Source organism: Pinus tabuliformis, chromosome 4_1 (genome assembly GCF_031772625.1).
Source record: "Pinus tabuliformis cultivar Carrire ecotype Pingquan chromosome 4_1, CPIR1, whole genome shotgun sequence".
Classification (NCBI taxonomy): Eukaryota; Viridiplantae; Streptophyta; class Pinopsida; order Pinales; family Pinaceae; genus Pinus; species Pinus tabuliformis.
The window spans coordinates 483,696,007-483,709,828 of NC_142303.1; positions in this window are offsets into that span (position 1 = coordinate 483,696,007).

Below are 13,822 nucleotides of genomic sequence, written 5' to 3' on the forward strand. Positions count from 1 at the left end.
TATGCTAGTGGAGAAAACTATGCATATTTCCTTAAGACTTGCAGAGAAAAAACACAAGTTGTAGAAGGTAACAGAAGCATATTTCAGTTGGCATATTGAGCAGAGAGCAAGGAGATGGAGAAAAAAAAGTTATGAAGATATATTTAGTGTATTTTGTTGTTGTTAATGTGTTTACCAGATTATCATATGAAATGTTTCTTTTATTAGATTTACCATTCTGTAGAGGGTCGGTGTGTTATTTTTTATCTGTGTAGTTCTCCTTATACTCAATGTTATGTGGACAAATCGGTCTTACAAACAAGAGCGATCTCCTTAGACCTTAGAGAAATCTAGTAACAAACAACCAAGAACTGCTACCTTTCTCTAGATTGTGATTCACTCAAACAAACATTATGATCAAGATCACTTATCGTTTAATAGACATACCTGATGAAGTCCCTTTCAGAGCTTTCGACCCTCCACTTCTCCTCGATTCTTTATAGATATTCCCATTGCTTCCCACAGCCTCTCGTGATGTCCTGAAGGAAATCTACATAGACAGAGAAACATACACAAGATCAAAGCATCCAATATATAGCATAAGAGATAAATGAACTAATTAACTCAATCATATATCATAAATTGATCAATATGAAATCATAATATATGCGGGTGATCAAGTAATCCTACAAATTATATCAACAAAGAAATAATTGAGAAAGAACAATTTCTTTTATATTAATAAAATGGAGAATAAGCTTACAACCTTGAAGTCTTGATGTTGCAAGTCCCTTCCCACAATCTCCAACCCTCTCCTTGAATAAAGACCCTTCCGTCATACAAGGTTGATGAGACTGCCATGGTCTTCTTAGAGCTACATAATAGTATTGTTCTGGTGTTTGATTTTCTCCCCGGTAAATTGCCTTTAACCTTGGTAATGATGGGAATCTTTAGTAGTATGTGATCTTGCAAAAATTTCACAAATCTCAATGTTATCAAGTGGACATTCATGCAAAGAATGTTTCTTTCTACATTTAGGGAAAAATATAAATGAAGCAACACCCTCAACCTTTTGCCTGTTTTACATTCTTAGCATATTCATTTGTTCATTTAAATTACTAAGAATGTCTAATAAATTGTTAATTTCAGTTTGACTTACCAATCCTAATGTTGACTTACTTACTCTTGCCATAACTGGATCTTGAGGGTATCTTCCATACTTTTCTTTTCCTCCTGATATGTTCTTGCACAATTCACAAATCTCTTGAAATGAAAATTGAGAGCCATCTCTTTTTCTCATCCCTTATAGCTTTTAGCAGGAGAGCTTTTAATGTGTCCAATTCTAAATCACGTAATTTAGATCTTTTGATATTATAAGTAAACCTCTCCACTAAATATTCTAGGCATTCATCCTTTTTTCGTTTTATCTTAAAGACTTCATTTCTAAGGTCCTGGTGTATGCATTAATATTTATATTTTTCCAAAATTACTTGTTTCATATCATCCCATGTCCTTATAGAAAAATTTCCTAAATTCATGAACCATATAAAAGCTTTATTCTTCAATGTTTCCAGAAACAAATTCAATTTTTGAGTGTGTAATGAGTAGCCAAAATAACTACAAAGTGTTATAAATTTGAAAAGAAAGGTGTTCGGGTCTCTTGATCTCATACCTTTGAATCTAGGAAGTACGGATGGAGTGATGTTTTTCATATGAACATTGATTTTAGTTTCTTGAATGGGAAATCCAATAGGATCTTCGTCATTGACATCATTTCGATATGTTTCTTCAACCTCCTTTTCTCACCTCTTCTTCTACTTGCAAAAATATGAATTCAGGATGTGGAAGGTGATGTGGCTCTTACTGCACCACGTGATTTAGTGGGTGTGGTAGGTGATTGAAGTCTTTTTGACATTTTTTTTAATGAATCTACCTCTAGGATGTACTAAAATGAGATTAATCTTATGAAACTAACTGGATGCAACTAAGAATGAGATGCAATTTAAAGCTAACACCTATGTATACTTCCCCGACAACAACGCCAAAATGTTGGGTAATTTAATTGAGTATTAAATTACTTGTCATTAATTGTGAAAATCGGGTTTTGTGAACTTCTGAAGTATATGCGCACTATATGTGCTAGGATATCTACTTTCAATTCAAAGAAACTAATCTAATTACACATGAGCATTTAAACCTATTCATGACTAAATTTTGATAAGCATATGCACATGTTTTGTCAAAAAAGGCCAATGAATTCAAACTGAAAACTTCGAAATTTAAATGAACTTTTAAAGCAATCTATACTATGAAAATTTCGAGATATATTCTAATTTGACAAGAAATTAAAATCTATTCTACTAAACATAAATTAAAATCTATTCTACTAAATAATGAAACGAAATCTACATAATCAACTTGAAAAAGGAAATTTATTCTTCTTTTTCTTTTTTTTCATTCTTAGCATATCGATTTGTTCATTTAAATTACCAAGAATCTCTAGTAAATTGTTAAGTTCAGTTTGACTTACAAATACTGATGTCGAATTACTTATTCTTGCCATAACTGGAGCTTAAGGGTATCTTCCATACTTTTCTTTTCCTCTTGATATTTTCTTGCACAATTCACAAATCCCTTGAAATGACCATTGGGAGACATCTCTTTTTCTCATCAGGTTAAGAAGATTAATCCTTTCATCCCTTATAGATTTTAGTAGGAGAGCTTTTAATGTGTCCAATTCTAAATCATGTAATTTAGATCTTTTCATATTATAAGCAAACTTCTCCACTAAATATTCTAGTCATTCATCCTCTTTTTGCTTCATCTTAAAGACTTCATTTCTAAGGTCCTGGTGTATGCGTTAATATTTATATTTTTCCAAAAATACTTGTTTCATATCATCCCATGTCCGTATAGAAATTTTTCCTAATTCATGAACCATGCAAGAGATTTATTCTTCAATGTTTCCATAAACAAATTCAAGTTTTGAGTGTGTAATGTGCAGCCAAAAGATCTACAGATGATTTCAAATTAGAAAAGAAAGGTGTTCGGGTCTTTTGATCTCATACCTTTGAATCTAGGAAGTATGGATGGAGGAATGATTTTCATATGAACATTGATATTAGTTTCTTGAATGGTAAACCCAAAAGGAAATTCCTCATTGATATCATTTCCATCCATTTCTTCAACCTCTTTTTTTCACCTCTTCTTCCACTTGCAAAAATATGAATTCAGTGTATGGAAGGTGATCCAACTCTTACTGCACCACGTGATTTAGTGGGTGTGGTAGGTGATTGAATTTTTTTTGACTTTTTTTTAATGAATCTACCTCTAGGATGTACTAAAATGAGATTAAGCTTATGAAACTAAATGGATGCAACTAAGAATGAGATGCAATTTAAAGCTAACACCTACGTATACTTCCCCAACAACAATGCCAAAATGTTGGGTAATTTAATTGACTATTAGATTACTTGTCATTAATTGTCAAAATCGGGTTTCATGAACTTGTGAAGTACATGCGCACTATATGTGCTAAGATATCTACATTCAATTCAAAGAAACTAATCTAATTTCACATGAGTATTTAAACCTATTTATGACTAAATTTTGATACGCATATGCACATGTTTTGTCTAAAAGGGACAATGAATTTAAGCTGAAAACTTTGAAATTTAAATGAAATTTTAAAGCAATCTATACTGTGAAAATTTCGAAATATATTCTAATTGGACAAGAAATTAAAATATATTCTACTGAACATAAATTAAAATCTATTCTATTAAACAATGAAAGGAAATCTACCTAACCAACTTGAAAAAGGAAATTTATCCTATGAACTGTAAAACAATTTTAATCTAATTTTAATCTATGAGTCTTGAACTAAATTTAATCTAAACTATTGAAATGAAATATGACTACCAAATTGGAAGCAAAACTATTATAAAAACTTGGAATTGAAAAGCATTATAGAAAGTAGTGAAAAAACAATGATCTGTTGATAAAATTTCAAGTGCAAGAGTCTCCAAAGATTACTAATGTGGGTATTCTATCGAGAACCAATGATATATATAAAATGACGACTACAACAACCATGAAAAAGGAAGAAAATACTTCAAGGAAAGTGTTTTTGAATTTTAAAGTTTATATTTGGCACTCAGCCTATAATAGATAGAAAGCATGTAAGAAAACTATATTGAAAACAAAGAATTCAAACATCTAAAGAGATTGAAAATTAAATCGAAGAAAATACTGAAAAAAAAAAAATGAAATAAAAATGACAACTATACTGTCTCAAAACACCTTGGATCAACATCAGCCCATATATCATAAGAATGATCTCCCTGCAATAAATTCACTAAATAACAGCTTGTTCCAATCGTTTCAGTCGTTGGGTGTTGACTGTGAAATTACAAAACCGTTTTCTCACGCGATATTCAAAATTGGGATCCAAAGTACCCCGTGAATCTTTGAAACAGTAACAAATTTGAGGATTATTCTCAATGATAACCTAATTCGGGTGGTGTTGAAATAAACCCATGTTTTCGTCTTTCGAATTCATTTTCATTTGCTCAGAAAATGTGTTTGAAGTTGGTTGGTCAAAACTGCTGCATTTTTCCTTTGATCTCTTATTAGACGTCCACAAGTGTAAGCTGGGTGGAATTTGACCAATACAAATCCATATTTCAGCTTCTAGAAATCAAGTCCAAGTGTCGCATTTCCTTCTAGAGTGGTGCTACTACAAAAATTGGACTGAGCTACAGAAACTTGAACTGGCCAAATTGTCATTAGTGAAACTAGACATATTCCTAATTAATTCATTTAAAGAAAAGAAAATGTATGAAATTTAACCACTATGAGTGTTGGAAATATTTATCAGGTGTTCACGAGATCTTGTGGAAAATGGGGTAAGAAACAGATTAAAAAATGGCACAAATGGTTAAAAAGATGACTATAAATAAGAATGAAATGATGACAAATAATGATCAGTCCCAGGGTTGGTTCAACTTGGCCACCATTTTACTTGGTAGAAGACCTAGTGACATATTTAGCACCAAAGCTAGAAACATTAGAGATAGTCCCAATGACCATAAGTGTCTTTCTGATTGACCTACAAATAATTCCTCAAAAGAGAGATACAGTGGATTCAGTTCCATCTATAGTGAAAGAAGAAACATAAAAAATGGCATATGAACATGCATATGCATCGATGAAATGCTTTTGGAATGGAATATGCTAAAACAATATTTGCATATTTTGTAACATTTAGTTACAATCCACAAAATTTATAGGTATGTTATAAACCCATGCATAAATTTCTCTGTTGAACTTTAAATTTGAATTTTTTTTGCAAAATTATTACACTTTATACAACAATATGTTTCCAATTCTCTCTAAAGGGTTTAATCTAAATGTTCCCCACATCTTCCTATTTACCAAGTTTTGCTAAATGGCTATAAACTTATGATTTTCTAGTAATTTATCTCATGATATCCTATCGCCAACAAAATTAAAGCAAACCACCTTTATCAAGAAGCATATGCACAATGAGTTAAACATATGGTATTTTCTTGTAAAATTCAATCAAACAAACAAATTTTGAATTCATGTCAAAACCATGCTACCATTTAAATATGAAAATATATTCTTCATTATAAAATATCAGAGTTACCAATATGAATGATGATTAATTAATTTTTCTTTAACGTAATATCCATATGGTGAGTATTCATCTAAATAAATTGTTTGTAATATAACAAAACCAATTGAGTCTACATATATATAATAACTTAAATGAAATCATTTTTATAATTAAAAAATTTAGAATCGTACTAATTGGTTTATCAATTATAATATGAATTAATATCACTATCATTGAGTTGGAATGTCTCTATATTAGCCTTCAAATGGGAAGTATACTATCTTAGTGTGAAACATCTTGTCATTGCCTCCAACGAGGCCTCTACTTGTTCGCTTGCACGACTTCTAGAAAATTATCGGGGCTTAATATTTTGAAGCTTCCTAGTAATGTCCTTAGTTGGAGATCCTCTATTAAAGTCCTTTGATCCCTTGACATTCCCACCCTTGATGGAAGGTGCTCTAGGTCCACCTCAATTGTTTTGTGTCCTCTTAAAGTTTCATTAATCATCTCTATAGAGCACAATATGAGAGCTAGCTCTAGTGATGGCAATGGGGTTCTTAGAGTAGGTGCTCTTTGTGATGACTCTCCTCTGCCTCAATTCCCTCACATATTCACCATTCTGAACTATTCAATTATCTCGGTGACGCACAAGTCTTATTAGTGCAACTGAGGACTTGGTTAGCAATTAGTTGGCACACACACACATATAAAATGATAGGTGTTAGTTTCCCTTTTACTATGCTGGTAAACAACTGATGTTGATTCCGAGTAGATCCCCATGGATCTACTAAATCATTTTCCCTTTCTAACTAATCAAGTTTTATGTTATGTTGTTAGTCACCATCACACGTCTTCCTAGCATCAAGTCTCTCCCCTCCAACAACCTTAATTAATTAAATGTATCATTAACTTTTTTTTAGCCATCATTAGACTTCAATTTATTATTATGTGATTCCTCGCTAAATTTAATTTGATCCATAAAGTGTCGTGGATATTCCATCGGATAATTCTTCAAAATAGATCTAATGAAACTATATTTGAAAATCTGAAATATACACTATAACGGTTTTATTTCTCTTTAGAATTATCGATTTGTAGAGTACTATTAATTGTGTGTGCATGCAGATTAAAATTATCTAGAAAATAAATAATAGTGAAATAAAAACTCACAAACCACAGTTTGAATCAAGATATGACATATTAAACTCTTTCGGGAGAGAAACATGGCTAGAAAGTGAGGTTTCTCTTGTCTACTTCTCCCATAGTTTCTCTTATATCAAAAGAACCATATCGCAGAGCCTTCATATTTTTACCAAGACATTGTAGCCTCTCCTTGTTAAACTATAACTATACTCTGTCTCCACCTTGAATGAAGCACATCATTCAACTACCAATTCAACTTCTAAATATGCCATACCTCCAGTCTTCAAGGTAATAAAAGCTTGGTACTCAAGAATTGTTGCTTGATTGCCTTCAATTGCTAGAAAGAGTATCTTGATGTTGACATCTCTTGTAACTTTAGATGTGATAAACTTCCTTAATACCTCATGAACAGAAAATTGGATTCACTTGAATAATTTCCTAGCATCTTACAAAAACATAAGAATAGGTTGTATTATGGTTTCATATTCTCGATTTTACTAGCTTTATTGATTCCATAATAAACTTTTAGCAAGAAAAACTTGCGAAGCTGCTTCTAGAAATTGTCTTCATTTCCCAACTTTTGAATTCATCTTCTGCAACCCTATATGCTGAGTTTTTATTACTATCATAAAGATTTCTTTTTGAACAAAGAAAAATTTAATGAAAATGAGTAAAAGTGAAAGGGATGGTTGATGGTATGAGTGGTCTACAAAATGAAAGATATGGTGACAAAATGAAAGGATGTTATACTTATTGTGGTTGCTCATCATAATTTTTTAAACTTTCATCAAATTAAAATGTTTCATAAGTGATTTTACATCAAGTTTACCTCTTCAAATTGGCGGAGAAGAGAAAAGGATTTGAACACTGATTTGATGTTGATTTTACTCAGCTACTCTGTTGGTGCATGATGCGTTGACCATCACTTTGATCTTGTTCCACAAAATTTGTCCCCTTCTTGTAGCAAACTTGTTTTTCCAATTTATCTTTAATGGTAAATCAGATTCTCCTAATTTTTTTTAAGGTTGTTACCATTAATATTATGCATCTTCCCACAAGAAATTTTGCCCAATGGGTGCACACTTCTTGAGAAAAAAATTAGAAATGGCTATAGATGATGGTAGCCAATTTATTGAAAACTACAAACTAGAATTTCTTGAAAATTTCTATAATTATTTACACTACCATGATGTATTTACCATAAGAATTTTAGGACCAACATATGCATCATTTGCAAGATAATCAACTTCCCCATTGTTTCACCCTTCACGCCAACCAATGTCGAACCAAAAACATATGCCACAAACTCATTTTAAGGCCAAATTGAGTGCTTAAAAAGGTAAATGGTGCAATTTTACCTATTTTACTACCACATGCCTTCAGAATTCCATTTTGATGAAGAAGAGATGTTACTGTATAAAAATACTAAATTCTATCTTGATGTGTGCACAGTAGTGAAAATGAAATCCTAGTATCTCAAATTTTTTTATTTATGCTCTAATTTCTTGTGATCACTGTGCAAAAACTACTCTGGAACAAGCTACTACAGTAAAAAGAACAAGCGACTACAACAATAGCCGCAGAAAATGCAACTTTATGTAGTTGTTGCAGAAAATGTCAAACTCTTTCGAAAGTTGTTTTCTCTCAGTCTAATATGATGATTTCGGTTGTGTGATTTATGATGAAGTAGAGACCATGAAATTTGAATGAAGATTGATTGAAATAGATCCAATTTTATTGATTTGCTTGAAAAGGAATTGAATGAAGTGCCCTCATGTTTCTATTGGATGACATATTTTATTGGAACAAAATACGAACATGTTGCTACAAGAAACATTTTAGAACCATAAAATGAACTGCTGCAAATTGTTGTTGATTTTATTAAACCATATAGTCTTCATCAAAACCAAAATACATGGTACAATTCTTACCATGAGAATGAATGCGTCGAAGTTGAGCATGGAAATAAATCATTGGATTATCGATTGCTAATGACAATCATTAACCAATGCAATAAAACTCACCGATAATGTAAATGAGTGTCAAGGTACCTAAGTGCATCTTGACAGGGACGAATGAATGTGTTGAGGTCGAGTCACCTGCAAGATATCACAATCAATAGACATTTTCCTATTCCCATTATTGTCAGCAAGGAGGCTTGCCATTGATGAATGCACGTTCCAAGGCCCTCAAAAGAAACTCTAATCTTTATCCCATATAAGGTGTTGAAGTCGATGTGACAAGATCTATTGGAAGGTGGGCCTTAATCCCACATCAGCCAGCTCAAGCATAGAACAAAAATATTTGAAGAACCATAATAAAAGATTGAAACCATCATTAAATTACAAAACTTATTGTGAACTTTTCTCACCAGTTCCCTGGCTTTTAAGAAAATCTCATGTCCAATTGCACCACCAGGCTGGTTTTCATAATAGGTCTTATTTTTCTCTTTACATTTTTTTTCTTTAATATGTTTTACTCTACTTGAAAAATAAATCTTGTTCAAGTATAGGAATAATTCCAATGAAACCATGTGTATAACAATATGATAGATAAACTCATATGCAGGTTTGAAAGAAACACTTTGATATATACCTGTATATGAGAGACCAAATTCCTTGATAGAGATGATGTCAGCAAATACTAAGGAATTGAGTACTAGGATCTGATGGCTATTTTGAACCAAGATTCATTGTAATCTTGTCTTCCTTGGCTACCTTCTACCATTCCAATCAAGTCTTCATAGATGTAATCCCCATCAATATAATCTTGTGATAGGCATGCAAAGACCATTTCAATCTCGGTTTCCAACAACTGCTCATCTTTAACAAGCATCCATGATTCTTCACCCTTATCTGAATCTTCTTCTTCTTGTTTTTTTCGTCAATGATAGTTGGACATCATTTTTGCAATACCTACACATTTTAAGTAGATTGAGGTGTTTTATTATTGGGGATTTGAAATGGTTGTGCATGTAGTTGACTGAGAAAGGCAGAATTGAGGTCATCTAAGGGTGAAAATGATGTTGTGATTGAGGTGAATGGTATGGATAAGATTGATATTGGTATTGAGGATAATAATGAAAATATTTAGGATATGGTGGATTTCCTTTGTAACGATGTTGTGAATCTTCTTGCCAACATTGGTTTTGCGGTTGGGATTGAGATTGTTGAGATTTTCTGTTTGAGCAAAATAGGAAAAATCTCAACTGATGACAACAATAGGGATTCAGTTCCTAGATTAGCTCCAGGTTGTTGGGAGGGAGTTAATGCCTCCTATATTTGATGTGAGGGAGTTATGAGGCTGTTAGATTCTCTATGCTATATAACAGGCAATCATTCAGATGGTTTGCTGAGAGTGTGAGAGTTTTGTGAGGCTTTCATGATGTAATCTCCTGATTTGATTAATAAACTCCTGATGCCTATGTTTGGTGGACATAGCCCAGATTGGTTGGGTGAACCACGTTAAAAAATTGTCTCCTATGTGCTTGATTGTTCTGCTGTGTTAATTCTGTGTTTATTTAATTTTACTGTGCACCTGATCCAACAATTGGTATCAGAGCATGTTGGAGGTGCCTGGAGGCGCTGCGCTGATCGATGTTGAAGGTGCTGCGCTGGTCATCGACGGAGGTGCTGCGTTGATCGATGCTGGAGGTCTTGCGCTGTTTCGTGGAACCTGACTGTATATCGCTATTGCTGTTGGTGCGTGGATAACAGACTTTTGCTGGCAGAGCGCGTTGGAGGAGCGCTGGAGGTGGAGCGCTAAGGAAGCTGATGCGTTTTTTGTGCATCTCTCCAACAATTTTACAGTCTGATGTTTTTACAGTTTTCAAGCAGTTTAGAGCATTGGTAGAAAACAACACTGGTAGAACTATAAAATGTTTAAGAACTGACAATGGTGGTGAGTTTTCCTCCAAGGAGTTTGACAGCTATTGCAAGGATGCAGGGATCGAAAGACATAAGACCACGGTTTATACTCCTCAGCAGAATGGAGTTGTTGAACGCATGAACAGGACTCTTCTAGAGAGAGCAAGGTGTATGCTGAGTAACGCCGGGTTGCTGAAGGAGTTGTGGACGGAAGCAGTGGCAACCGCTTGTTATGTGGTAAACCGATCTCCATCAACGGCAATAGACTGCAAGGTTCCGCAAGAGGTATGGACAGGACACCCTTGTGACTATTCTAAACTCAGAGTGTTTGGTTGTGATGCATATGCTCTAGTGCCTAAACATCAGCGAACTAAGTTAGATCCAAAGTCTAAAAGGTATATCTTTGTTGGGTATGGTGATGGAACAAAGGGATTTAGATTGTGGGATCCTACTACCCGCAAAATCATCATCAACAGAGATGTAAAGTTTAATGAATCCTCTCTTGTACAGTTAAATGTAGATAGAAGATTGAAACAGGATGATGTATCTGATTTCCAGCATATTCAGTTTGACAGCATTTCTAATGATAGTCATAATGACCATAGTTCAGATTCTAGTCATGAACAGGTTTCAGAATCAGATTATGAACAGGGTTCAGATGGAGGACATGAACAGGTCTCAGATGGCGATCATGAAGAAGTTTCTACAGATGATAGACAACCAATTGTGGAAGCACCAGAAACATTCTTAAGGAGATCTACAAGAATCAAACGTCGTCCGAGAAGGTATGATGATCATGTTACTTCAGTTGCTTTGATCGCTAATGATGATGAACCTTTGTGTTATCAGGAAGTTGTAGAAGGTTCAAATAGTGACAAATGGAAAGCAGCCATGAAGGAAGAAATGATGGCCTTAGGTAAGAATGGCACGTGGGATCTGGTTGAACTTCCCAAAGGCAGGAAGACTGTGGGATGTAAGTGGGTGTACAAGCTGAAACGGGGTGTGAATGATACAGAAGACAGGTACAAAGCTCGGCTGGTTGCGAAAGGGTTTTCTCAGAAAGCTGGCATAGACTTTCATGAGATATTTTCACCAGTGGTTAAAATTGTTTCAATTAGAATTGTGTTAGCATTAGTGGCTTTGTTTGATTTGGAGTTGCAGCAGTTAGATGTTAAGACTGCATTTCTACATGGTGATTTAGATGAGGAAATATATATGGAACAACCGGAAGGGTTTGTTCAGCATCGCAATGCGAAATTTGTCTGCAGGCTCAAGAAGTCATTATATGGCCTGAAGCAGTCGCCTCGGCAGTGGTATAAGAAGTTTGATTCTTTCATGTTGAGTCAGAAATATGTAAGAAGTGAATATGATCATTGTGTTTATTTTAAGCAGTTAAATAATGGCATGTTCATTATCTTAGTGTTATATGTTGATGATATGCTTTTAGCAAGCAAAAGCATTGAAGAAATCAACAGGTTGAAGACTCAGATGGCAAGGACGTTTGATATGAAAGATCTAGGAGCGGCAAGACAGATTTTGGGCATGGAGATTTTCAGAGACAGGAGTAATGGTAAGCTGTGGCTATCACAACAGAAGTATGTTGAGAAAATACTTTTGAGGTTTGGTATGAATAATGTGAAGCCTGTGTCAGTCCCTTTAGCTTCCCATTTTAAGCTTTCTTCGAGTTTATGTCCTAATACAGATGAAGAAAAGGATTATATGTTTCGAATTCCTTATGCCAATGTAGTAGGATGTTTGATGTATGCGATGGTGTGTACGCGACCAGATATTTCTCATGCAGTTGGGGTTGTCAGCAGGTACATGGCAAATCCGGGTAAAGAGCACTGGTCAGCAGTAAAATGGGTGCTTCGGTACTTGAGAGGCACAAGTAGTTATTGTATTTCTTACAATAACAGTAGTGAATTTGTTTGCGGATATGTTGATTCCGATTTTGCAGGTGATTTGGATAAGAGAAGATCAACTTCAGGGTACGTCTTTACTCTTGCAGGTGGAGCTATAAGCTGGATGTCAAAGCTACAGAATATTGTTGTTTTATCCACTACTGAAGCAGAATACATTGCTGCTTCTCATGCTTGCAAAGAGGCGGTTTGGTTGAAAGGTTTGCTTGGTGAGTTTGGTAGGTTACAGGACAACATCAGGTTACTTTGTGATAGTCAAAGTGCAATACATTTGGCTAAGAATCCGGCCTATCATAGTAAGTCAAAGCATATTCCAATCAAATATCATTTTGTAAGACAGGTTATCACTGAAAGGGGAGTTTCTCTTGAAAAGGTGCATACAAAGGAGAACTGTGCAGACATGTTCACGAAACCAGTTTTGTTGGAGAAGCTACGCTAGTGTTTGGCTTCTCTTGGCTTGCAGAAAAGATAAAATAATAATAACAGGGCATCAGGCGAATTGTTGTTAAGGTGGAGATTGTTGAGATTTTCTGTTTGAGCAAAATAGGAAAAATCTCAGCTGATGACAACAATAGGGATTCAATTCCTAGATTAGCTCCAGGTTGTTGGGAGGGAGTTAATGCCTCCTATATTTGATGTGAGGGAGTTATGAGGTTGTTAGATTCTCTATGCTATATAACAGGCAATCATTCGGATGGTTTGCTGAGAGTGTGAGAGTTTTGTGAGGCTTTCATGATGTAATCTCCTGATTTGATTAATAAACTCCTGATGCCTATGTTTGGTGGACATAGCCCAGATTGGTTGGGTGAACCACATTAAAAAATTGTCTCCTATGTGCTTGATTGTTCCGCTGTGTTAATTCTGTGTTTATTTAATTTTGCTATGCACCTGATCCAACAGAGATGGCCAAGATTTCCAAGGCAAATGTGTTTTCCAATTACTTTGAGATTTTTGTACATAACCATGAAATTGAGAATTAAGATCTTGCATCATACAAAGTTGATGGGACTGCCATGGTCTTCTTAGAGCTACATAACAGGATTGTTCTAGTGTTTTATTTTCTCCCTGGTAAACTACCTTTAACCTTGGTAATGATGGGAATCTTTAGTAGTATGTGATCCTACAAAAATTTCACAAATTTTAATGTTATCAAGTGGACATTCATGCAAAGAATGTTTCTTTCTACATTTAGGGAAAAATATAAATGAAGCAACACCCTCAACCTTTTTCTTGTTTTGCATTCTTAGCATATTCATTTCTTCATTTAAATTACC